Below are 27,946 nucleotides of genomic sequence, written 5' to 3'. Positions count from 1 at the left end.
ATATTTATTTAGCATCACATGAATTCATTCATGCTTTGAGAAATATGGCAAAAATGTCATTGTATGTAGTAACAAAATGACAACAATTGAGACTTTTCTAAACAGATTACCAAAAAAAATGCATTTTTGCCATTCTGAAATGTCAAACAGAACCAGAGCAAATATGGCAGTTCCGACATCAACAACACAAGAGGAAGACATTTTCCGTGGTTGTTTAAAAAACCTTCCGAATAGTGTTTGGGGCCAAACATTTGCTTCACTTTGCCCAAACGATTCGGTATATATACATATAAGCTTTTGCTTCTCTTTTTCAGTTAATTATATTATCTCTAACACATTTGTGAATGTACCATGTATTTTAAGTTTTTTTTTTTCATTTTTATTATTATCTCTAATATATTTATTAATTGGATAGGAATTGGAATCACATTCCAAAGAGGTGGAAGCAATGAAAGTAAAGGTGAAGAATATGTTACTTCACTCTACAAGAGAGTTGGCAGAAAACATTGAGTTTATTAATTTATTATGTCGTCTTGGTGTATCCTATCATTTCGAGGATGTAATCAATGAACAACTCCATCAAATTTTCACCATGCTTCCTAAGCTCTTGGAAGATAATGACTATGACCTATGTACTGTGGCAAATTTATTTCGAATCTTAAGACAATATGGATATAAAATGACTTGCTGTAAGTGCTTATCTCTGATACATTTCGGCAAGAACGCACTCATATATATATATATATATATATGTTCACATATTAATATTTGTAAACGCAATTAATATATTTTGACATAATTATGAACCTACAAAATTAGATGTCTTTAAGAAGTTCAAAGACAGAGATGGAGAATTCAAGGAATGTATCACTAATGATGTCAAAGGTATTCTTAGCTTGTATGAAGCAATTTTTTTGGCCATTCATGGCGAAGATATGTTAGATGATGCTCTTGCTTTCACTCTGAAACATTTGGAAATTTTAGCTCAAAATTCAAGTCCCCATCTCCAGAAACATATAAGGAATAGTTTGTGTGTGCATCCCATCGCAACATTGAAAGAATTGATGCTTTACAATATATTTCGTTTTACGAAGAAGATGAATATACGGATCAAACTCTTTTGAAATTTGCCAAGTTGGATTACAATGGACTACAATTGCTTTATAGAAAAGAGTTATCTTTACTCTCCAGGTAAGTAAAATTGGATATTGGGATAAGGTAAAAATTTACCACTAATATTTTATGGAGAAATGCAGATATAGTCCTAATGTAAAAAATGATAAAAGTTAGTTCTCAATATTTACAACGATGAACAATTTTAGACCAATATAGTGGTGAAGTCATCCTTTAGTGCCTTGGAGTGAATAAAATAAACCAAGACCATATGGAATCAATTAAATTATTTTCCCTTACCTAGTATAAAATAACACCTTTTGGCTAGGGCTGGTGAAGAAAAAAGACAATCTTTCATCTGGTGCAACCAATACCCCCAACACATAAATATAGAGCGATGAGTATGATGGCTTGGAATGTATCAGTGGTGAAGTCACCCTTTAGTGGCTTGGAGTGAATGAAATAAACCAAGACCACATGGAATCAGTTAAATTGTTGTTTACCTTGTATAAAATAACACCATTTTGGCTTGGATTGCTGAAAGAAAAACACAATCTTTCATTTGTTTGGATGCAATCAATATCCCCATACATGAATAAAGAGATATGGGTAGGGGCATCCCAATGGCTTGGGATGTATCGACGCCCCATGCCTTTCTAACTTTGTCTACTGGCACATTTAAAAGTCTAATTTTATGAGTTTTATTATCGCAACCCAAAATTACTCCAAGTTGATATAGATTGAAAGCGATAAATGAAGGTTTTAATCGTAAATCCACAAAGATGTTCTTCTCTAGCTAAACTAGAAGGAGTGAATCCCAAGATAAAAAGGTGTTAAACCTTGAATTCTCAAAGAGAAAGAGTTGATTGATAAAAGTTCTTGCATCCTTACAAAATGAGGGTTTAAATACCTCCTACTAATGATAATAAAAGACAAGGACTACCCCTACTAGGGTTCCGATAAGGCTATCCATAAAAGGGTAAAATGGGTGATACGCCCCGACAATCAGTACAATGGTACAGGTACGGATTGTCAGGATTGTTGGTGAATTACTTCGGGAGGAAGTAAACCTTAGAGATCCGCCCAGGGTATATGTTGATACGCCTCCTGGCGTACTCCTAGGTCCGCCCCGCTCGTATGTCCTGGGGATCCGCCAGCCTCGGGGTCACCTCCGTGGGTCTGATGTCTGAAGATCCGCCAGAGCGCCTGTGATCAGCGATCCTAGTTAGGATGTCCGCATCATTCTCTCCTTCTTTAAAAGAGTTCGACACTGATTTGTCTGTGTTGAACTCCAAAGGACCATCCGGCTTCCACGGGCTAAGGTCACGGATGTTGAACGCTGGTGAGATTTTACCAAGCCAATTCGGCATTGCTATATGAAAGGCATTGGCATTGACCTTCTTGGTGACCTTGTATGGCCCGTATTTCCTAGGCCGAAGCTTGCTGCTTGTGGCGTTGGCGAGTCGTTCTTTGCCCAAATAGACCATAACCTCATCCCCAACCTCAAACTGTAGGTCCCTGCGGTGCTCATCCGCCTTAGCCTTTAATTTCTGGTTTCTCTCCTCGAGAGTCTCTTTTACCTCTTGGTGCATCTGTATGTAATCCTTGGCCAGTTGGTTGGCAGTCACGTTTCCTTTAGGCAGATGGGCTATATCAAGGACGTGATTCGGGGTCTTTGTGTATACCAACTCAAATGGGGATCTCCCAGTTCCCGAATGTACAGAGCCGTTGTAGGCGAACTCAGCTTGGGCTAAAACCACATCCCACATCCGGGGCTTATCCTTACATTTGCTGCGCAGTAAGTTTCCCAAAGTTCTATTGACCACTTCTGTCTGTCCGTCTGTTTGAGGGTGGGCGGTGGTACTAAACTTCAGAGACGTATCAAACATAGCCCACAACGTCCGCCAGAAGTGACTGAGGAACTTCGTATCACGATCCGAGACAATGCTCTTAGGCACTCCATGTAGCCTGACAATCTCTTTGAAAAATAGCTTAGCAGTCGCTGAGGCATCATTAGTCTTGCGACATGGTATGAAGTGAGCCATCTTTGAAAACCGATCAACCACGACAAAGAAGGAGTCCATGCCCCTCTGAGTTCTGGGTAACCCTAGGACGAAGTCCATGGATAGATCCTCCCATATGGTCTCTGGCACAGGCAAAGGTAACTGCAATCCAGTATTTGTAGTGCGTCCCTTGGCGGTCTGGCAAATATAGCATCGTTCGACTAAGTAGGCAACATCTATCCTCATCTTAGGCTAGAAATAACGGGAACTCACTGCTTCATATGTCTTGTCCCGCCCAAAATGTCCTCCAAGGGATCCGCCATATAGATCACGGATAACCTTCTCGCGGATGGAAGTGCAGGGTAAGCAAAGTTGGTTGCCCCTCATGAGATACTCATCCATCAGGTGATATGCCCCATCCCCATGCTGGTGTTGACACTTCTCCCAGATATTGCCGAAGTCAGGATCCGCCAAGTACTCTCCTCTGATGTGTTCAAAACAATCGGTCTCCAGACTGACTGTTTTTATTAGTGCTACCCTTCGGCTCAAGGCGTCCGCCACTTTGTTCTGTTTTCCAGCCTTATGGATAAGCTTATAGGGGAACTTATCTATGAAGGCGGACCACCGGGCATGCATGGAGCTTCGAAGTTGCTTCTGACTTCCTAGGTACTTGAGAGTTTGATGGTCAGTGTAGAGGATGAATTCTTTCCCCACTAAGTAATGTTCCCAAACTTTCAACGCCCTCACTACAGCATAAAACTCTTGATCATACGTGGCCCACTTTTGCCGTGCCTCACAAAGCTTCTCACTGAAATATGCAATGGGCCTCTTTTCTTGCATCAAGACTCCACCAATCCCAACTCCACTGGCATCACACTCAACTTCGAACAGTTTATCAAAATTGGGATACGCCAGCACTGGCGCTGTACTCAACTTTTCCTTGATTTGGGCGAAGCTCTTCTCTTGGGCATCCGCCCACTCGAACCCCCTTCCCTTCTTCAAACATTCCGTCAACGGGGCCACTATGGAACTGAAGTTCTTGATGAATCGGCGATAAAACGTTGCTAACCCATGAAAGCTCCTGATATCCCCCACATTCCTCGGAGTAGGCCATTCTCGGATGGCTCTTACCTTCTCCCCATCAACTTGGACCCCATTGCCACTAACCACGAACCCAAGGAAAACCAGGCTTTCCATGACGAAATCACACTTCTTAGTGTTGGCGTATAGCTGGTGTTTCCTTAACAGGTCAAATACTATCCGCACGTGCTCCACATGTGTTGAAACACCTTTCCACAAGATTTTGATTTGACAAAATTAATTAAGTGAAAGTAAATATTCTACAACACACTAAGTTTAAATGCTTTGATTTAGTGTTACTAATGTGTTTGTTCAATGTTGAGTTTATAATTTATCATAAGACATAAAGATCATAAGGCTCAAGCCCTATATGGAAATCAAGGCCCAAGTCAAACGAGCCAAAGACCACTCAGCCCGCGTATCTCTAAAACGTCACCGTTGAAGTGATGAAACGCATGCTGAGTAAAGAAGGATCGAGAAGATCCACGTAGACAACTTCGGTATGAAGCTGCTGAGCTGTCTCGACAAAACGTGTAGGACAGCTACTGACCATAAGATAGCTTCCAGACAAAGTATTTCCTCATTAGGTAAAGGTTAGAAGACACAACAAGTTGTCTGGTTGACATTACCCAAAATGGTGGAACATACTGACTCACTGACCGAAGAACAGAAGACGCTGGAATCTGATTGGCTAACGAGAACTGCTGGCAGACTCAGTGAAAGCGACCTGTAGCCGTTTGTCTCCAACGGTTATTTCGAAATTCGAAATAACCAGAAGCTCTCATAGCTCTCTATAAATAGAGCATTCAGAATCCACATTCTTCAGAGAACTTTGAGCAAGAGCAGCTACGCTGACCAAACGTATACAAAAGTTCTCCATCAAAAGTAAAGCAAAATTCTTACACTACATTTTCATATCTGTGTAAAAGTCTAGAGTGGTTGTTTTTCAATCATCTAAGGTGTTCTAGCAATTGTTGTTTAGGACAAAATCTTTATCATTTCTAGAAGTAGAAAGGAGAGGCTGGGTACTCGGTTTTAAGTACTCAGCGGAGAGATTAGGATTGAGTAGAAGTATAGAGGAAGGTACTCTTGTCATACTCAATTGCTGATATTGTAAAAGGTTTGAGGCTCTACCTTTAAAGAGCTCAGTAGAGGATTTGAAATCTCGGAGGTGTTCCGGGGACAGGACGTAGGCTTAGAAGAAGCCGAACCTGGATAAATCTGCTGAGTGAAGTATTTCTAAACCTTAACTCCTTATTCATATTGCTTGCTTAAAACAAACTAAAAATGACCAAGTAAAAGAGGTCAAGCTGAGTTGTGCGCTACAAACGAGCAGGTTCAGGAATAGACTCTAAGTGCTATTTCCTGACCTAAGCAACGAAGCTGTCCTAGTCACTAGTTGACTAAGCCAGTGTCTTGCTGAGTGTTAAGTGCCGCTGTTTTATAAACTTTTCTTAAAGAAAAGAAATTTGCCCAAATTATTTAAGAAAAAGGTAAAATAGTTCCTAACCCCCCCTTGGAACTATATTTGCAACCTTACAAGGGACCAACAAGTGGTATCAGAGCCTAAAAGCTCATTACTAAAGGTCTAACAACCTTGAGTTGATCCATACCATGGGCGAAAACAGCACTCGGTTTCTCCCTGGAAACCAGACAACTCAGATATTACCTGAGGGGCTGTCCATTACCAGGCCTCCCCTATTCTTCGGGTTAAACTATACCTTTTGGAAGAATAGGATGAAAAACTTCATTCAAGCTACAAACATGAGTGCCTGGCTATCTATAGTCCAAGGCCCGTTTGTACCTGTGAAAGTTGTTGATGGCCAGTCAGTTGTTAAAGCTGAGGTTGAATGGACAGAGGATGATCTTAAGAAGCTTCAAAACCATGCTTCGGCTATCAATATGCTTCACTGTGCGCTCGATGCTGCAGAATATAACAAAATCTCAGGTTGTGAGTCGGCACAAGAGATCTGGAAAAAGCTGGAAGTCACCTACGAGGGAACAAACAAAGTAAAAGAATCCAAGGTGAATCAACAGATGAGACTGTACGAGCTGTTCGAGATGAACAATGATGAGAGCATTTCAGACATGAACACAAGGTTCACCAACATCATTAATGAGCTCAAGAGACTTGGAAAAATCTTCACTGAGGAAGAACAAGTCAAAAAGATACTCAGGAGTCTTCCAAAAGACTGGCAAGCAAAGAAAACAGCAGTTGAGGAAGCTCAGGATTTAACCACCTACAAATATGACGAACTCATCGGTTCATTGCTGACCCATGAGATATCAATGAAGAACTTTGAGGTGAATGAAAAATCTGATGACAAGAAGCAGAAGTCACTTGTCATGAAGGCTGACTCCACTGACGGGAGTTCAACTGATGATGAGGAGATGGCTATGTTCACAAGAAAGATGAAGAGGCTGTTCAGGAAGAACGACAAATATTCCAAAAAGCCTTACAAAAAGTTTGATAAGTATAAGGCTGACTCAAGCGACAGCAAATACAGAAAGGACAGCTCAAAGCCCATTACATGCTTTGAGTGCCACCAAGATGGCCATATTAAGTCAAACTGCCCCACGCTGAGGAAAGACAAGAAAAGTGGGAAGAAGGCAATGGTGGCTACTTGGAGTGACAGTGATGAATCTTCATCAACAGAAACTGAGGCCACCGAGTCAGCGAAGATATGCTTTATGGCTGACGAACTTGCTGAGCCATGCATTTCTGAGCATGCTGACCAATCTGATGAGTCAGATAATGAAGAGCAATCTAATGAGGTAATCTCACTCTCTCAACTCAGAAATGAAATGGGTAACGCCCTGAGTGATCTCTATACACTTGTTAAAAAGTGTAATAGGAAGATTAAAGCACTCAGCCGGCGCTGTGATGAAGTAGAAGAGGTCAAACTGAGTGACCTCAGATACCTTCTTCAAGACAACTCAGTTTTGCATGAAAATATGAAAATCATTCATGAGTCTGTCTCTGAAGTCCAGTCAGTTTCAAAAAAACTGAGGAAGGATGTCACAACCATTCAGAACCAACTAAAGGTTCCAAACAAAAATAATTTTCCTCTGAGAACTAAGTATCAAGGTACTCAGTACCAATGTACTCAGTAGAGACGAAATCCCCAGCGAAGAGTCCAGTGTGACTTTTGTGGGAAGTTAGGACACACCATTAAGGTGTGCTGGCACGCTCAGCACTGGGGTGCTGACAAGTCAGTAAAGAGTCCTAAACAGAAAGTCAGTTGTGACTTCTGTGGAAAAAGTGGCCACACTATTAATGTATGTCGCCACAAAATAAAATATGATGCTTTACCTGTTGAACCTAACAAGTCAGGACCCAAAAAGAATTGGGTACCTAAAGGAAACTGATTACAATGCAGGTAAGCCTGAGATGTGCCGAGAAGTCAAAAATGTGGTATATTGACAGCGCATGCTCAAGGCATATGACGGGTGATGAAACTCAATTCATCACGTTCGAACGTAAACGAGGAGGGAGTGTAAGTTTTGGAGACAACAAGAAGGGTAAGATAGTAGGCTCAGGAACCGTCGGAGGTAACCCTACTATTGAATCTGTCTCCCTAGTCAGCGGACTCAAATATAACTTACTCAGCGTAGCTCAGCTATGTGACAATGGGAGAAAAGTTATATTTGATGCTACTGGATGTAAAATATACGAGGGTAAAACTAATGAGTTAATCTTAACTGCCCCTCGGATAGACAATGTCTTTATGCTAAACCTCGAAAAGAAGTTTTCAAAAATTGTATGCTTAGTCACAAAGGAAGAAAATTCCTGGCTATGGCACAGGAGACTTGGTCATGTAAGCATGGACCTCCTGGCCAAATTAGCAAGAAAGCAATTGGTTAAGGGACTTCCTGAACTTAAATTTCAAAAAGATCAATTATGCCATGCCTGCCAAGCTGGAAAACAAACCAAGCAATCTTTTCAAAGTAAAAACATTGTCTCAACTAAGCGTCCGTTAGAAATGCTACACTTGGATCTCTTTGGTCCAGTCCAGCCGCTGAGTCTGGGTGGAAGAAGGTTTTCCTTGGTTATTGTAGATGATTTCTCTCGGTACACATGGGTTATCCTGCTGACCAGTAAGGATGAGACTTTTGAGACATTTTCAAACTTGGTTAGGAAAATTGAAAATGAGAAAGACCTAAAATTAGCTCATATCCGTAGTGATAATGGTGGAGAATTCAAGAACCAGAAGTTTGTTGAATTCTGTGAAGCCAGCGGCATTGACCACAATTTCTCTGCTCCTAGAACGCCTCAACAAAATGGGGTTGTTGAAAGGAAGAACAGAACTCTGGTTGAGATTGCTAGGACAATGCTGGATGAGCATAGGCTTCCAAAGTATTTTTGGGGAGAAGCTGTCAACACAGCATGCTATATTCTGAATAGGGCTTTAGTTAGACCTATACTTAAGAAAACCCCATATGAACTTTGGAAAGGACGAAAGCCCAACATTGGATACTTTCGTGCCTTTGGCTGTAGGTGTTTTATTTTAAATACCAAAGATAGCTTAGCCAAATTTGATTCAAAAGCTGATGAGACTATCTTTCTAGGCTACTCAACAAACAGTAAAGCATACAGAGTTTTTAATAAGAGAACTCAAGTATTAGAAGAATCTATACATGTGCAATTCGATGAAACTAACCCTGCAGGAAGATACCAGCCGCTGACAGAAGATGAACCAAACTCAGCACCTGCTGATCAAGAACCAGCTACTGAGTCCTTCATAAAACGGCTGACCAAGAGTAAGAGTGAACCTAAAATTACTTTCACTGACCTATCTACTTCTGCAGAGAATGTTGAAACACAGATAGAACATGACACAAGTCTACCAAAGGAGATAAGAGTCCCAAGAGGGCATTCAGAAAATGCAATTCTTGACTCAGCTGGAAATACGCTGATGACAAGAAATCAACTAAGGAAGTATCTCGGCAATGTAGCTTTTGTCTCAGTACTTGAGCCGAAGAACTTTGCCGAAGCTGAGGATGACGAATTCTGGATGAATGCCATGCAAGAGGAACTCAATCAGTTCAGGAGAAATAATGTATGGGAGCTAGTGCCACATCCTAGGAGCCAAAAGACCATTGGAACGAGATGGGTCTTCAGGAACAAGCTAGATGAGCAAGGAAACGTAGTCAGAAACAAGGCAAGACTTGTAGCTCAGGGCTACAGTCAGCAAGAAGGTATTGACTATGGTGAGACCTTTGCCCCAGTGGCAAGGCTAGAAGCTATTAGGATTTTATGTGCATATGCATCTTACATGAACTTTAAATTATTCCAAATGGATGTCAAAAGTGCATTTCTTAATGGAGTTATAAACGAGGAGGTTTATGTAAATCAACCTCCAGGTTTTGAGGACCCTAAGTTCCCAAACCATGTTTACAAACTCAAAAAGGCTCTGTATGGCCTCAAGCAAGCACCACGTGCTTGGTACGAGAGGCTGACTAGTTTCCTGCTGACTAGAAATTACGTCAGGGGCAAAGCTGATACAACCTTATTCATTAAGAAAAAGGGTAAAGATACCCTGCTGGCCCAAATTTATGTTGATGATATAATATTTGGTGCAACTAACGAATCAATGTGCAAGGAATTTAGCAAACAAATGCAGACTGAATTCGAAATGTCAATGATGGGAGAACTCAACTTCTTCCTCGGACTTCAAATCAAGCAAGGAAAGAATGGCATATTCATAAGTCAAGCTAAATATGCCAAGGAGATATTGAAGAAATATGAACTAGAACATTGTAAGCCAATATCCACTCCTATGGGCACTGACACTGTCCTTTGTGCTGATGAGAATGGTAAGTCAGTAGACAGCAAGTTATACCGAGGTATGATTGGCTCTTTACTTTACTTAACAGCAAGTAGACCGGACATTCAGTTCTCAGTATGTTATTGTGCTAGATATCAAGCTAACCCTAAGGAATCCCATTACATAGCTGTAAAAAGGATCCTTAGATATTTGCAAAGCTCAGTAAATGCAGGTCTGTGGTATCCAAATACTCATAACTTTACACTCATCGGATACACTGACGCTGACTATGGACGAGACAAGCTGGAAAGAAAAAGCACCTCTGGAGGATGCCAATTCCTAGGAAGCTGTCTTGTATCTTGGTTCATCAAGAAGCAGGCGTCAGTAGCCCTGTCCACAACTGAAGCTGAGTACATTGCTGCTGGAAGCTGTGTTGCTCAAGTCCTTTGGATTAAGCAACAGCTTGAAGATTATGGTGTTCAAACAAAGACAATTGAAGTCAAATGCGACAACAAGAGTGCAATTGACCTCTCAAAGAACCCAGTTCAACACAGCAGGATGAAACATGTCAGCATAAGACATCACTTCATCAGAGATCATGTACTCAAGAAAGAAATCAAGCTGACTTATGTGCCAACAGACGAGCAGCTTGCTGATATCTTTACAAAACCTCTAGCACGAGAGCAATTTAGTATACTGAGAGAAGCAATTGGTATGTTTAATCCTATTCAGTAAATTCCTGTGCTAAATGAATATTGAATGCTGAGTGAATTACATGCTGAATGATTTATTGTTTGCTGAGTATCTCTTGAAACTGACTAAATATACAATACTGAGTAATCTTGCACACTGAGTAAATTAGCTTCGAACTTGAACTTAAAGCCATTCCTAAAGAATGTACTGACTACTCAGAATATGAAACGTTTATATCAACAAACGCTAAGAAGAAGCACTTATTAGCATTTAATGTCACTACACGCGAGGTGACACCTGTACTACGCATGCGCCGAATAACGTCTTAATAGTGTCATAAGTGTCAGGGTTTCTGGCGATTGGACAACCCAGAGCAAAACTGGATTAAAATTCAAACGGAACCCTAAACCATAAAATCTATAAATAGTAAATACTAACCCACTACTCTCGTCACATATACACTGAACTCTAAGAAAGCTTCAAAATTTTCCAAAGAGCTTCAAAACTTCAAAAATGTCTTACAACGAAAGTTATTTCTCTCCAACTCTCAAATCCTCTGACCAGGCTGGTCCTTCAACTAGCCTAATGAGAAAAATGATTAAAGTACACTCTTGGGCTAAGAATCAAGAGGTATTAAGAAGTCGATTCTTCCACCCTGACTTCATCTCTTCAGAGACTCCATTCTGTGAATGGATCAAAAACAACAAATGGACAGGTCTCTTCTCTCTGTCCGGGCAAACCTATCCTACAATGGTAAGAGAGTTCTACTCCAACCTGCATGTTGATGCAGATGACTCTGACTATCTGGAGACCACAGTCAAGGGTCAAAAGATAGTGATAACCCCTGAATATCTAGCTACATTGCTAGAGATACCAAATACAGGGATCCAGTTCAGAACCACAAAGGAGCCGATACCGAAAGCCATCGCAGAGAAGATGAAGGGATTCTGTAAACCCAGAAACTACAAAGGAGAAGTACCTAGCACCTGCATGGGCAAAAATCAGAAGATGGCCCACTTCTTGCTGACCAACTTTATCTTCCCTAAACTCAGCTCTCCCTCATCTGCCTCTAATTTTGAACAATGTTTCATCTGGCATATGCTGACCAGCACTCCTTTCAACATGCCTGTATTTTTGGTCGGGGCTTTCCAAAGAAGCGGAAGGAAGCTCCGTTTAGGTTCTCTCATCACCAGGATAATACAAGACAAGAACATAGAGACTGTTGGTGAAATAAGTTCAACGGGAACTACTATCACTGCACGTCTGCTGAATGGACTCTCACATAGCCAACCTCTTAGAGGATATGATGAAAATGCCACTCCTGAGGAGGAGAATCTTATGGCTGAGGATGAGCAACCCATTGGAGAAATGGAAAATCTGGCTAACCTGGATGCCATTATAGAGGATGTTATGGCTGAAGCCGCTCACACTGCTGAGGGTACAGAACCAATTAATGAACCTCCAACTGAGAATCCGTCCACTGTTCCATCTGAGGTTGCTGAAGCTGAGAAGAAGAAGAAAAAGGGAGCATGCTCGAAGGATATTCATACTGTCCCGAGAAAGATAAGGCTGATAGAAAGCAACAAGAGGAAAGCTGATCAAGACCTAGCTGAGTCAGCTGAGAAGAAGCTGCGAACAGCTGAAGAACCTGTTCTTGAAGGTCATGTTGCTCAAGAGGGGTCTCCACAAAATCAAGCCTCTGTTCCTCCCGTAGAGAAACAAGCCAAGACCCCTGTAAGTCCAAAAGAAGCTCCACTCCCACCTCAAACTCAAAGCAACTCAGCACCTGAGGTCAACACGCCTCGTAGTCCTGTCACTACACAAGGCCCTCAGTGTGAACCCACTTCTGCCAAATATGCACACCTTGGTGCCACTGAGTCAGGTCGGCGTGTCATCGCCTCAGCAAGCACTCTGCTTCAAGAACAAGCACCTACTCCATTAACTCCTGCTCAGTCCTCTCATCCACCTGTCACTCACCATATTCTGCGTGAAATCCATGAATTAATCAATCACTTCTCCTCTGTCCAGACGCAGCAACCCACACATGCTCACATGACCAGAATGACTGAACTCATGCTGGGTATGGTCAGTCATATGAATTCCTTGGAAGGTCAAATACGTGTGCTGCAGGATCAGGCCAAATCTCCTGCCCCTACCGTTAATTTGCCTACTGCTGATGCTGGCAAAACGGGGGAGAAAAGTGGCAACTAAGGAGAAGGAACTCTAGAGTGTTGGAGAAACTAGAGTGTTAAGTGTTAGAAGTTAGGAAGAAGAACTTTATCTTGTTTTTTTTTGTAATGTTTGTTTTTGTGTTGTTTTATTTTTAACTTACCTAACTTCTGTTACTCCTGAAATACTTGCATTCATATTTTAACTGTTGATTATTCATCCTTTAAATGCCAAGTATTATATAAATGCATGCTGCATATAGATGTTTGAACTTGTCAAATATAAACCATTGAACAAATGATTTACTCAGCGCTCTGTCACTATACATTACTTCCGCTGAATACTGAGTAAAATAGAATATGTCCCATAAGCTGACCTATATCTGAAAACTGACCTTAGACTTATTTAATTAAACCTTAGAATGTTTAGAATAAAACTAAGTCAGTAGCTCAGCCCTGACGGGGGAGTTCACTTAATCAAAAAGGTCAACTATCATGGGGGAGCTCAATGCTGAGTTCCTTACTGATTAGTTTTGCCAACATCAAAATGGGAGAGTTTGTTGAAACACCTTTCCACAAGATTTTGATTTGACAAAATTAATTAAGTGAAAGTAAATATTCTACAACACACTAAGTTTAAATGCTTTGATTTAGTGTTACTAATGTGTTTGTTCAATGTTGAGTTTATAATTTATCATAAGACATAAAGATCATAAGGCTCAAGCCCTATATGGAAATCAAGGCCCAAGTCAAACGAGCCAAAGACCACTCAGCCCGCGTATCTCCAAAACGTCGCCGTTGAAGTGATGAAACGCATGCTGAGTAAAGAAGGATCGAGAAGATCCACGTAGACAACTTCGGTATGAAGCTGCTGAGCTGTCTCGACAAAACGTGCAGGACAGCTACTGACCATAAGACAGCTTCCAGACAAAGTATTTCCTCATTAGGTAAAGGTCAGAAGACACAACAAGCTGTCTGGTTGACATTACCCAAAATGGTGGAACATACTGACTCACTGACCGAAGAACAGAAGACGCTGGAATCTGATTGGCTAACGAGAACTGCTGGCAGACTCAGTAAAAGCGACCTGTAGCCGTTTGTCTCCAACGGTTATTTCGAAATTCGAAATAACCAGAAGCTCTCATAGCTCTCTATAAATAGAGCATTTAGAATCCACATTCTTCAGAGAACTTTGAGCAAGAGCAGCTACGCTGACCAAACGTATACAAAAGTTCTCCATCAAAAGCAAAGCAAAATTCTTACACTACATTTTCATATCTGTGTAAAAGTCTAGAGTGGTTTTTTTTCAATCATCTAAGGTGTTCTAGCAATTGTTGTTTAGGACAAAATCTTTATCATTTCTAGAAGTAGAAAGGAGAGGCTGGGTACTCGGTTTTAAGTACTCAGCGGAGAGATTAGGATTGAGTAGAAGTATAGAGGAAGGTACTCTTGTCATACTCAATTGCTGATATTGTAAAAGGTTTGAGGCTCTACCTTTAAAGAGCTCAGTAGAGGATTTGAAATCTCGGAGGTGTTCCGGGGACAGGACGTAGGCTTAGAAGAAGCCGAACCTGGATAAATCTGCTGAGTGAAGTATTTCTAAACCTTAACTCCTTATTCATATTGCTTGCTTAAAACAAACTAAAACTGACCAAGTAAAAGAGGTCAAGCTGAGTTGTGCGCTACAAACGAGCAGGTTCAGGAATAGACTCTAAGTGCTATTTCCTTACCTAAGCAACGAAGCTGTCCTAGTCACTAGTTGACTAAGCCAGTGTCTTGCTGAGTGTTAAGTGCCGCTGTTTTATAAACTTTTCTTAAAGAAAAGAAATTTGCCCAAATTATTTAACAAAAAGGTAAAATAGTTCCTAACCCCCCCTTGGAACTATATTTGCAACCTTACAAGGGACCAACAACATGTTCCGCCAAGGTCTGGCTATGAATCAGAATGTCATCAAAATACACAACCACAAATTTGCCAATTACCGGGCGGAGCACCTGATTCATCAGCCTCATGAATATACTAGGGGCGTTAGTCATCCCGAATGGCATTACTAACCACTCATACAACCCATCTCTAGTCTTGAAAGCAGTCTTACACTCATCCCCAGATCAAATTCGTATCTGATGATAACCGCTCCTGATATCAATCTTGGAGAAGACTCGGGATCCGCCAAGCTGGTCTAGCATATCATCCAGCCTTGGAATAGAGAACTTATACTTGATAGTGATCTTGTTGGTAGCCCTGCTGTCCACACACATCCGCCAAGATCAATCCTTCTTGGGCGTAAGTAGGGCTGGGACGGCGCATGGACTCATACTTTCTCTAACGTATCCCATCTCAATGAGCTCTTCCAGTTTCTGTCTCATGATGTCATTTTCCTTTGGACTCATTCGATAATGGGGAAGGCTTGGCAAACTAGCCCCGGGCACAAGATCAATATGATGATGGATGTCCCTCAAAGGTGGTAACCCACTCGGCAGTTCATCAGGGAACAGATCTTGATATTCGCCAAGTAGGCGGGTCACTTCATTCGACATCTCCCTTTCGCCCCTTCGGGCGGGTTCATGATTCGCCTTAACCATTACCACATACACCATTTGGCTCTCTTCACATTCACTGACAAATGATTTGTGTGTAGGACAGACTACCAAAGTAGACTTCTCGTCGGCCTTTGGCTCTCTCATCATTGGCGTAAGGACGAACTTCACCCCATTCTTCACAAATCTGTAAGTATTCTCTCTTCCAGCGTGGATGGCGTCGTTATCAAACTGCCAGGGTCGGCCCAACAATAGGTGGCAGGCATCCATATCGACCACATCACAACAGACTTCATCACTGTAATCACCAATCACAATAGGTACCCTGCATCTCTGGGTCACCCTAAGCTCACCCACGTTTTTGATCCATCCCACTCTATAGGGGTCGGGATGCACCTCCGCCAACAACCCGAACTTCTGAACGGCGCTGCTGCTCACAATGTTCTCTTGGCTCCCACTATCTATTATCATATTGCATCGCCCACCTTTCACAAGACAGCGGGTCCTGAATAGTCGGTGCCTCTGGTCTCCCTCTATCCGGCTGGAGACTAACAAACGCCGTACAACATGAATGGCGTATCTTTCTTCATCCGCCTCATCATCATCTTCTCCTAAGGGTTTGCAAAATACTTCATCCCCTTCGTCATAGTCATCTTCATACCTCTCCACCATGTTGGCGCTCTTCCTCCTAGGACATTCGTTGGACCTATGGACTGGTTCATTGCACCGAAAACATTTGAAAGGCGCTGGCCTCGCATACGGATTGTTTCTCTTAGGTGGTATAGGTGCTTCCTTGTATGGCCTAGTATCTCCGACAGATCCCCTTCCCACACTGTTAACCTTGGCCCCACTGGCACTCGCCACCTGCTTGCCTTTGTCATAAGACCTCACGTGATCTCTTCCTCCAGGCGTATACTCAGTAGTGGCGGATCTCCTGGATCTCCCAGTTAGTTGAGATTCAGCCTTGAGGGCTAAATTTCTGGCATCTTGTACCCGAACCACCATCTGTGTGCCAATACGATCCTGGATGGTGTATCTCAACCCTTCTAGATACCTAGAGGTCTTTTGGCTTTCAGTTTCTAACAAGTTGGCCCTTGCCGAAAGCCTCAAGAACTCGGAGGTATACTCATGAACACTTCGGGTCCCTTGAGAGCATCCCCTGTAGGAGCTGTAGATATACTGCTCATAATCCGGTGGTAGGAACCGCTCCCTCAACATCGCCTTCATCCGTAGCCAAGATCTAATCGGATCTCTGCCCCTTCTTCTTCTTTCTTCCCTCATCTGATCCCACCAGACTGATGTGCCACCCTTCAAGCGATACGCCACCAGCCTTATTTCCTCTCATCAGGAATCCCAGCGTACTCAAAGAAACGTTCTACTTTCGATAACCAGTCTAAGAATCCCTCTATGTCCAGTTCGCCTCCAAAAGACGGTAAGTCTATTTTTAGCTTAAAGGCATCATCTCTATCAAAGTTTCCTAGACCTGGGTATACTCTAGCAACCTCCACACGTCAGTTGTCAACAGGCCCAACATCCCTCATAGTTCTAACGGTATCATCATTTCCGATACCCTCAAAGTCATCACTATCACTATCAGCGTTATGCACAAGGACAAAGTTGGGTCTTCTTACCTCAGGATCCCTAGGATCCGTTTGTGGAAGCTGTTGTTCAGGGATTCCTTCCTTTTTCTGGGTTGATCCTCCCGCGTTTGGTCGGATTAGAGCCCGAACTTCCAGTTTGAAGTTTTCTAGGGAGGTGGCCAGCTCCAGGAACCGTTGGTCGGTTTGCCTCTGCCGCTCATGGCTAGCCTGGATCTGCTTCGCGAGGTGCTCCCTCAGCTCCTCATACCTTCGGTCACTGGTTTCCATGGAATCTTGCTGTTGTCGGGGTTGAACCATTGCCAAAAGAAGTTTCGGGTCAGGAAACGTTCGGCTCTAATACTAACTGATACAGATTGAAAGCGATAAATGAAGGTTTTAATCGTAAACCCACAAAGATGTTCTTCTCTAGCTAAACTAGAAGGAGTGAATCCCAAGATAAAAAGGTATTAAACCTTGAATTCTCAAAGAGAAAGAGTTGATTGATAAAAGTTCTTGCATCCTTACAAAATGAGGGTTTAAATACCTCCTACTAATGATAATAAAAGACAAGGACTACCCCTACTAGGGTTCCGATAAGGCTATCCATAAAAGGGTAAAATGGGTGATACGCCCCGACAATCAGTACAATGGTACGGGTACGAATTGTCAGGGTTGTTGGTGAATTACTTCGGGAGGAAGTAAACCTTAGAGATCCGCCCAGGGTATATGTTGATACGCCTCCTGGCGTACTCCTAGGTCCGCCCCGCTCGTATGTCCTGGGGATTCGCCAGCCTCGGGGTCACCTCCGTGGGTCTGATGTCTGAAGATCCGCCAGAGCGCCTGTGATCAGCGATCCTAGTTAGGATGTCCGCATCACAAGTTGAACGCATTAAAGATAATCATGGTTATCAAAACCGGATGGGTCAAAGAACCGGAAAGGACAAAGGGTCAAGGGTTAGAGGTTCAATCGGGGTTTAACCGAGGTTCAACCGGTATTATCAAAAATATGTGAAAAATAATATTTATCCATATTTTAACTTATAAAAAATATATAAATTAAATTAAATTTATTAAATTTATAAATCCAATCATGAATTAAAAATTTAATAAAAATTTAATTTATAAAAAGACTAAAAAATATAAATTACATATTTTTTAAAACTAAATTTAGTATTATTATTAACATAACATATAAGTATAATAAAATAGTTATTATACCATTTTTTAGAGTTTTAAATTTTATTTTATGAAATATTTAAATATTAATAAAATATTATGAGTATTCAAATGATAAAATAATGTTCGTATAATATTTATAGAAATATAAAAAATTTGATGAAAAAGAGAAATATAAAACATAATAATAAATAAATAATATTTTAAATATTTACTTTTTATAATAATTATATATATCTATATTGTTAAGATTAAACATAAGTTAATAAGTGGTCTAATGGTTAAGCAGCAACTTTTTTTATTGAGTATAAAATGTAACCGATCAGCCCGGTTAAGTGCGACCGTTTCAGACAGGTCATGGTTCAACCGACCGGGTTAGACGGTTCTGGTCGGTTTTCAAGCATTTAAAAACCGAACCACCTCCGGCCCGAAATGATGACCGGTTCCGATCGAACCAGTTTGAACTGGCCGGTCCGGTTCGGTTCTCAAAACCATGAAGATAATATTGAACAAGTTCTTATATTAGGAATATATTTTCACTTCTCCAAAAAATTTAGGAGGAAATTTAGATCCCATCCACTGATATTTTGTATTTGTTTCTAGCCAAGTTAAAGAGTACTAGAGATTAAAAAGATTCATTTTATTTTTTAGTTGGTGGAAAGATTTAAATACTGCGGAAAACCTTCCTTATGCAAGAGATAGACTTGTAGAGGGATATATGTGGGCACTCGGATCGAGTTTCGAGCCACAATATAGTATTTCTCGAATACTTATATCCAAGTATGTGGCGTTGGTAACAATGTTGGACGATACTTATGATTCATATGGTACCATTGATGAACTCCGACTTCTCACAGCTGCACTACAAAGGTAACTTGTAAATAGATGGACAAATATATAGATCAAGTTCCTCTCTAACTATATTACGATACATAATTTTCATGTTATTTTTTCAAAATGCAGGCCCACTAAAGAAGGCTATGATGAACTACTAGAACCTATGAAATTTATTTAGCGGACTATTTTTGAATTAATAGAGAATGATGACAATCAAGGATGCTCTTGTAAAACAACTTTTGCTAGGGAAATGGTATATATATTATCTATTTATAAGTTAAATATAGGTATAATTTTTTAAAAGTGCCACTTGTTACCCACGTGGCATGTCAAGCCAATTTTTTTTATTGAATTTAGGTGAAAATGACATATAGAAGAAACTAAAGGAAATGGTGGTGTGGTTTCTTTTTAAGAATTGGAGCTATATATATATGAATTATAACTTATTAAATTATATATTAATGACCAGATGTTAGAGTTGGCGATAGCCTACAATATGGAGACAATTTGGCAGAAAGAAAGAAAAGCGCCCTCCTTTAACGAGTATATGAAAAATGGAAAAGTTACAAGCGATTATGACATTCTTATATCAGCATTCATTCTTGGAGTTGAAAATATGGGTATGAAGGAAATTTTATGGATACGAAATGATCCAAAAATTATTATTGGTGCCAAATTGTATGCTCGTTTCCTCAATGACATTTCAAAGGTATGCTACTTTAATTAATTAATTTCATCAACTTTAGTTCATGCATGTTTGAAAAAAAGGAAAAATAGTAGGCTTTATACATAATTAGAGACCTAATTTTTTTTAACTTTTATCGATTGATTCATTTGTGTTTGTTATCGTTTTTTCTACGGTTGTAATATGTGAGTTCTCGTAATTTTTTTCCAAATTTGGATCCTATTTGTTTCTGAGGTAGCTCGGGGTCACAAAATAGTCAGGATGTTTGTGCTTCCGCCTCCAACTTTTACTAAAAACTACTTGTACTTTTCAATCATTTAACACCTTCAACTTATCAATTTTAGGCTTACCATATTTATTGATCGGGAATATTTCAAATTTGACCAGACATGTAATGTGAATTTTATTTAAAATTTTGAATTCAACAAATAAGGATCTTAAAGGCCCAAAACTAATAAGTTCAGAGCGACAAACGGTAAAAAGTTTTAGTTTAAGCTGGTGTTTGATAACTTTTAAAAAAGGTGGCGTTTGATTGCTTTTAAATAAATACTAAATTGTAAGTGTCGAACATTATCAATGCTTAAAATATTAAATTATATAGCTATTTGATAAATATTAAAAATAAATACTGAAGTTAAAAATATTAGTTGATCATACTCAAGTTTAAAAATTTAACTTAAATATAGATTTATACGAATAAGTGGACTTTTTTTACATAAGTAGAATTTTTTTTAGTTGTGTAATTAAACAAGCTAAAACCTAATATGCACTTATGTATTAATTTTAAATGATATAGGTTCTCAAATATTGTTTAAATGTGTGATAGGTTCAAGTATAAATATGGGCTAGTAAAACGTTACAAATTTAGATATTTAATTAAGTATTAAGGTAAAAGTGATAAAAATTGTTTTTTTTTTCTTTGAAGAATGAGACAAATAGAGGAGACTTTCCTAAAGCTATTGATTGTTATACAATACAATATGGTGTGTCACAAGATGAGGCCACCGAAGCCATCTTAAAAATACTTGAAAATAAATGGAAAGAAATGAATGAAGATTTGGTGAAGCCAACTACTATACCGAGGATGTTGCTCAAGTACACTTTTAATTATGCTCGCACCAGCATGCTTTTTTGTTCAAACCAAGATACCGATTTGTATACTTATGCACACAACATGAAACCACTTATCACATCATTGTTGATTAATCCACTTCAAATGTAATATGAACATTGTTTATATGATGTAATCCTTACTTGTTTTTTGATGTTTCTTCAATAAGTGTAATGGTCATTGTCGCTTATCATCTTATTTCATTAAGCCACTTTATTATTGTTCCCATATTCGTTTTCTACTCTCTCTTACAACTTAAATTTCGCCTAAAAAATAAAATGAGCTAGAATAATATAGATTAACATTATATTAGAATATTTGTACTGATACGAATTTGAAATGATGTTGGTAGTTTTGATCTTGAAGAAGTAAAGAAATGAATCTTCTCTAGCTAAACTAAAAGGAAATAACCCTGAGAAAGCTTGAAACCATAGCCTCTAATGAAGAAAAATGTATTTGATTCATAATACCTCCCAATGCACGATTAACATAACTTAAAGACTTATGGTAAAAGAATTACAAATAAACTAATGGTAAACTAGAAAATAGGCTAAACAACAAAATAATAAATATGCAGTGACATAATGGTAGATAGAACATAATTAAAAAATGGCAGAATTTATCAAAACTTGCTTGTCAAGTTATTCTACACGTCGTGTGAAAAGTGACACACTGTGTGGGCTGAAATTCCGATAATCCACACGTTGTTTTGCCAAATCCACATAACTTGTGAATTAACCAAAAGAAACATAAACTTGAATTGTTGGACACACATAGTGTTGGCTTTTTTAAACATCGAGTGGGTGCCTTAGCCACGCTTCATTGTGATGTTCAAAATCCACAAAATGTGTGTCATGTTCTCACCTGCTGTGTGAGCCCTATTTTGCTGATTGATGAGAGTTCAACCCAAGCTAATTCTCGAGTCGCTCAACTAAGGGATAACTGTACCCCATCATTAATCAAGTAATTAATCTCATTAAGTTTAGGTATCGAATCCATGAGATTTATACCCAAAAGTATCAAACTACTCGGTTTTACAATATGATCTAGGTGATGATTACTTTGGTTTGGTGTATGGTAACTATTATAAAATACTCCTAAGATATATGTGAGAAATATTTTAGCTTACAAGCCCTTATGTGATGATACAACATGTTGACTAGGTGACATGTCGTGTGGGATCTTAGACAAGGGGAGAGTTGACTTCGTTGACTGTCAGTCTCCGCCGATCGTGTCTACTTTGACTTCACACACCGTGTTGACACTTCTGCATGCCATGTGTGATGTTTTAAGGCCATTTTTTCTTTCTTTCACACAGCGTGTGGTAAGCCCTTTTGGTCTTTTCTCATTTCTTTACGTTTTATTGTGCGTTCATATAGCTTGTAAAATACGACCATTGAACCCGAGATTAATCAAATTATTTATTTATAATAAAAGGGATTAAAAATGACCAAAATTAACTAAAAGTGCATAATTTATTATTTTTGTTATTTTATTAAAATATGCATGAAATTAGTTATTAAACTTAATTATTTTCTCAAGAATGACCCGGGAATTATTCCAAAAGATAGGAATAAAAAATCTCTATCAACCTCCTCAAACTTAAAGTTTTACTTATCCTCAAGTAAATATATTCGAAAGACAAAGGATGGATAGATTGATAAACAAACCTCCTTGATTTAACTCGGTACAAGTTTCCGGAAGTGAGATTTTTTTTATGAGGCTCCTATGAGCACCAGTGGGAATGGAAAGGTTGCCAAATTCCATGTTGAAATTTCATTACTTAATCTTAATAGGCAATATTGAAAAAAATGATTATCTACGGAAAACTCTATTGCACCTCACCAGCGGTAGTCTACTTAATCACACAAATTTTTGAGTGGCTCGATGTTTACTCTTTTCTTTCCGAGGTCATAATTGACTTTGCACATTTATCTGAGTACCTCCGTTTTGTTACAGTTGAAACAATATAAAAAATTATCTCATATTGGGGTTTTAATGAGATTAAGGCTTTCGAATGGAGGTTAAAGGTTATTTGTTAGACACAAGTGTGACCCCTAATTTGAGGGTGATGAACTGAAATTGCTCGAAAGAGTTTGAAAATGCTAAAAACTCTCTTTTTCTATTTTTTTTATTTATTTCGAGAGTGGCACAAAAACTATTCCAGTGGATGGTTTTGATGTTAATGGGTGTAAGAAAGACAATTGGTTAGTAGGTTCAATGTGGGTTTTCTAAGGATTACGTGAACCAAGAAAATAAAAATTTTAAGAAGATATTAGCCTAATTGAGTTTATTTTATCTTCTATATGATGTTATGTTGAAATAGACAGATTAACTCGGTATTTGGTGCAAACTCTATGACTCGAATTAAGTAAAAGCTCTCGAAGATTGTGAAACAACATAGAATTTATATATACTTTTTTTACCTCAAATTCGTCACAATTAACTTAGCTTACTTTGTGCTTTCGGGTTTTCCATTAAAATCTCAAAAAAATTGCCTTTTTAAGATTAATTAATAAAATAGCTTGTGAATTTGGACTATTTAATCTGTTCATATATAAGGTGTGAATTCCAATGTACCATAAGGAAACCAATTTCGGAATCGAGATTTAATATTTTACAATTGACACGAGCCTTCGTATTGAACTATTTATTTTGAGGGAAAATAACTGAACTTTATTTTGGAGGAAGTTAATTCGAAAGCAAGGATCATTCTTGAGCTTTTATTTTTATTTTATTTATTTTTTGTGGTTTTTATTTTTTATTCTTATTATATATATATATATATATATATATATATATATTATATAACATAACTATATTTATATTTTTTTAATTCCCCCCTTTATTTTTCTCACACATCACGTTGGGAATTCCATACGCCGTGTGGCTTGAGAAGCAGAGTTTCTGTTTATTAGGGGCTAGTTTACACGGCATGTGGATGACTCCACAGGTCGTGTGAACCGGCTTCACACGTATAACAAACTAATAACGATATGAAAACATATTTATATATATCAAATGAGAGATGGAAATACACGAAACAAAACCTGCAAAACACTTAAAACACAAGAACACATGCACAAAATGCGAGGGTTTCGCTACCTCACCGCACAACAAAAATATACGAAATCCCAAAAAGTACATAAACTAAAACCAAGTGAAAGAGGGTTGGGCACTCCGTTAGTTTTGTGGCGGATGTGGTGGCCATGGGAACCATGTTCGACGCTATACATCTAGGCAAAGTAATCAAAATTCGCATATTGAGCATTCTCGACCTCTTGCTGTCGGACTATGGCATTTTGCCCTTAGATGATCGTTTCTTGGCCATGTTGGGGTTTAGTGTCCTATAGACAATTGTTGTAGGATACAAACTTAATGTAAATGAATTGTTCTTTATATCATTTGTTTAATGAGATATATGTTTTATAACTATATAAAGGCAATCCCTTTTAAGCACTAAATAAAGTCTAATAAAAGGAAATCCGTAAGTTTATTTGAAGTGATTATAAAGTGTTCATACAAGCATGAAGTGAGACAAAACTTTATAGTAAACTGATAAACTTAAAACCACCCCAAGTCAATTGATATGTTTGGGACTGACATATCACTGTTGAGACTTGTATGTAACAATGTCTTCTGTCCGATAGAAAGCTAATCTCACAAGCTTCATATATATAGATATCTGGACAGTTAGATCCGATGAAACGTTGTTCATTAGGATTGGGGATCCGATTTGAGATAACAGGATGGGTAGATTCATCCTTGTCACCTGTTCATCTCATTGGTATTAATAGGTATAACTAATCCTCAGACTCAAAGGAATATTAATTGGTATTCTGGATTACGGAATGTGATGCTTTGACTCTGGTGTAACACGATCCTTAACAGAGATGACTCTGGGGTGTGAACAGTAGACGTTGGGTATCATAGGAAGTAATTACAGAGTCGTTATATATTGGATTGAGCATTTATCACTCCCGATAAATGGGAGATACATCCATGGATCGCTTGTGGAAGACTCGACTCTAAATCCTTGCAAGGTGATAGCTTAAGAGTAAGAAATACAGATTTCACTTAACCTATCTTTTTGAGTTGACTCGGCCTGTACAAGTAAAATGAACATCTCGCTATATGTGACTTGACATCACCCATAGTCATAAGATTCAGTTCAAGGATGTAGTTGATAAAGGATCGAATTATACTGTAACTAATACGGAAAGGTTAACGACAGAATCAACCTGTCTTCTTATAGCTCTGGGGGAATGATTACGGACTTGCTAATCACATACTCTGTACATCATTCCGTTATGCAAAGATTAAATATAATTCTTTGAAAATTAATTTAATAACGTTGCATACGGCTAGAAGCAATAAGAACCTAATGGATCACACATAAGACTTGGAACCTAAAAGAGAGATAGATGTTAATTAATTGATAGAAGCCCAATTGAGCCCAATAAGGCCCATGGACATAAGGGGGTCGAAATTCATGTAGTGATATACATGAATAATTAATTTGATTTTGTTAATCCTAATTAGATTAGGAATATGAATTAAATTAATTAAGAGATAATTAAGTTAGGAGTTTTAATTAGATTAATATACTCCTATTATTATCCAATAAGGTTATTATTATTATCCTTAATATATTAGATATTTAGTGAGATAATAATTAGGAATTCTATTCCGAATGGAATTCCTATTCAGTAACCTAATTCTATCTAACTAGGGATTAGATATAAGAGATTATAAATACCCCTTCCCTTGAGATTTTTGAAATCTAAGAAAGCTATACCCTACTTGTGATTTTCAAAATTCACCTAGTCCAAGAGAGAGAAAATTCGACACCCCTAGTTCGAGGACGAGATTTCTCTACGGCTTCGTTTGATCAATTGATTTTCATCTATTTCTTTCATCCTTGATCTTGTGTTGATTAGTTAGAGGCAATCTACTTTGGTTGCTATTGAATGGTTGATTCCAAATTAATTTTCCCGTGTTTTATTTCGTGTTTGGGAACTCGAAGAAGAAAACCAAATAAAAGGGAGAAATTCGTTTTACCACTCCTACATCAGGCCAGTTCACGATTTCGCGGATTCCCGGAGATTGAACCGTTGGATCGTCGCGATTTTTGGACAGGAGCTTCTAGACATATTCTTCCACGTTTCCACCGAAGGGATTGTCGTTCGGAGGTCTGGAAGGTCTGTTTAGGATAGAGGAAGATTGGTAGACAGTTTCTATCTCTTTTGAAGTTGTGGGCACTTCGTTTGCAACGGTAGATAGAACTTCTAAAAGGTATTTCTTCTTATCCTTCTTTATATGAAATAACAGTTAACGGATCTTGTGGTTAAATGAAAATAGGTTAAAATTTTATATTTCCGCTGCTATACCTTAGCCTAATTTCCAACAATGGTATCAGAGCCATCGTTAAATCCGTTATTTCATATATGAAAATTTAGAAGTTTTCAATAGGATTGAATAAATATTTATAGTTAGGATTAATTGACAAATTGTTTTGATTAATTAATTCTAAAGATAAATAAGTTTTAATTAATTGTTAATTAAAATAGATTGTGCGTATGTTCCTAATTATTTTGGTTGATAATCATCATAACAAAATCTATTAGTTTTATAGTTAGATTGATAAAATCAGTTTTATTAATTCTAAAGATAAAACGGAAATCTATAGTAGTTTTTTCTATTTTCTGAAAATTGTTTTAAAACCGTTTTAGAACTGATATATATATATATATATATATTTAAAATCGTTTTTATATTTAAATATATATGTTTCAGAAATTGATAGTTTTCTGTTTTGATTATCGAATGAAAATTTGTTTAAAAGTTTGTTTTACCAATTTGTAAATCAAAATGTTAAATGAATTAAAATCAAAATAATTGGGACGTGCATAATTAAAGTTTTGTATAGTTATATTAATCTAAAGATTAATATAAAAGATACGAAACTATTAGAAGTAAAATTGGATGAAAGTTAATTTGATATGTTAATGTGATTAACATAAATATTACATAAGATAGTTATGTAATCAACCAATTAAATTTATTTAATTGAGTCTAGCATGTTTGGAGTTATGGACATATTTGGACCCTCTTTAGTCTTTTGGTATTTTTGAAATAGGGCCTGCGAGTCCTGCCTTTCTACTATCTATTGTAATTTCTCCTCTCATCTGATTCCCTTCAATTCAATTGAAGTTTTCTTTAGTAGTATAGAAATTAATATGTAATTTCAAGGCGCCATGGAGAAGACGGAGGACCTAAAGAGAAATATGTAATAGTTAGTATTTCCTTAGGTTTGCCCTTTTATTCCGTCTCTGGCTCGACGGAATAATTTATATGATATGTCCATAACGCCAATGTATGTGAATGTATGTGTCTGATGTATGCTAAAGCAAATCAAGACTAAGTTAGATTATGAGACCTAAAATAAAATCCCTCATTAAAAAGTTAAGTAAATAAACAAGTTATTAAAATCGGTTGCCCCTCCCTAATTTTATAATTCAGCCGGCAGTGCTGAGGGCCTTTGGGTTGTTGAGTAAACTCAAGCTCGGGGTCCTTTCGGTAACACCTGAATTATCGAAAATCATTTTTCATGAATATGGGGTAATACTTAAATTAGATTATGATAATTGGATGAGTAAACTCATGTTGTCATAAACTAATGGGCAAGACGGTTGGGATTAATATGAATAGCATATTAGTTACTAATGTGGTTAGTAACCCAATAACCTAGGAATCACATTAAAGATGTGATTGATTACATGAATCTACCTAATGAATGAGACTAGCTTGTTGAGTAAACTCAAGGCAAAATCTCAGGAGTTAGGATCCTGGCTCACTAAAGGATTTGTGAAATTCTTCGAATTAATATGGAGGGCTATTAATTTGGCAAAATAGTGGGAGCAATCTAAAATAAACTAAAAGGCCTATAATTTTAGATTGATATACTTTAAGCAAATGAATGACATACGTTTACTCGTTTCTCACTCTCAGGTTTAAATTAAACCCACTCTTATAATCATGACTAAAACCAATCTGCAAAACATTCTTACCGATAACAAATTGAATGGTTCAAACTTCACCGACTGGTTTCGTAACCTCAAAATTGTTTTGAAGTTCGATAAAATAGGGTATGTACTTGATACATTGATACCCCCTCTCCCTGCTGATGATGCT

At 38.3% G+C, this 27,946-nt stretch overlaps 1 pseudogene; it reads left to right on the top strand.

The window, feature by feature from the left end:
* The first annotated feature begins 163 nt into the window (after window positions 1-163).
* LOC136204014 (terpene synthase 5-like) lies at window positions 164-19,134 on the top strand (annotated as a pseudogene).
* The last annotated feature ends 8,812 nt before the right edge of the window (window positions 19,135-27,946 follow it).

Source organism: Euphorbia lathyris, chromosome 8 (assembly GCF_963576675.1).
Source record: "Euphorbia lathyris chromosome 8, ddEupLath1.1, whole genome shotgun sequence".
Classification (NCBI taxonomy): domain Eukaryota; kingdom Viridiplantae; phylum Streptophyta; class Magnoliopsida; order Malpighiales; family Euphorbiaceae; genus Euphorbia; species Euphorbia lathyris.
Note: the sequence above shows the minus strand (reverse complement) of the source record. Positions and strands in the feature narration are given on the sequence as shown.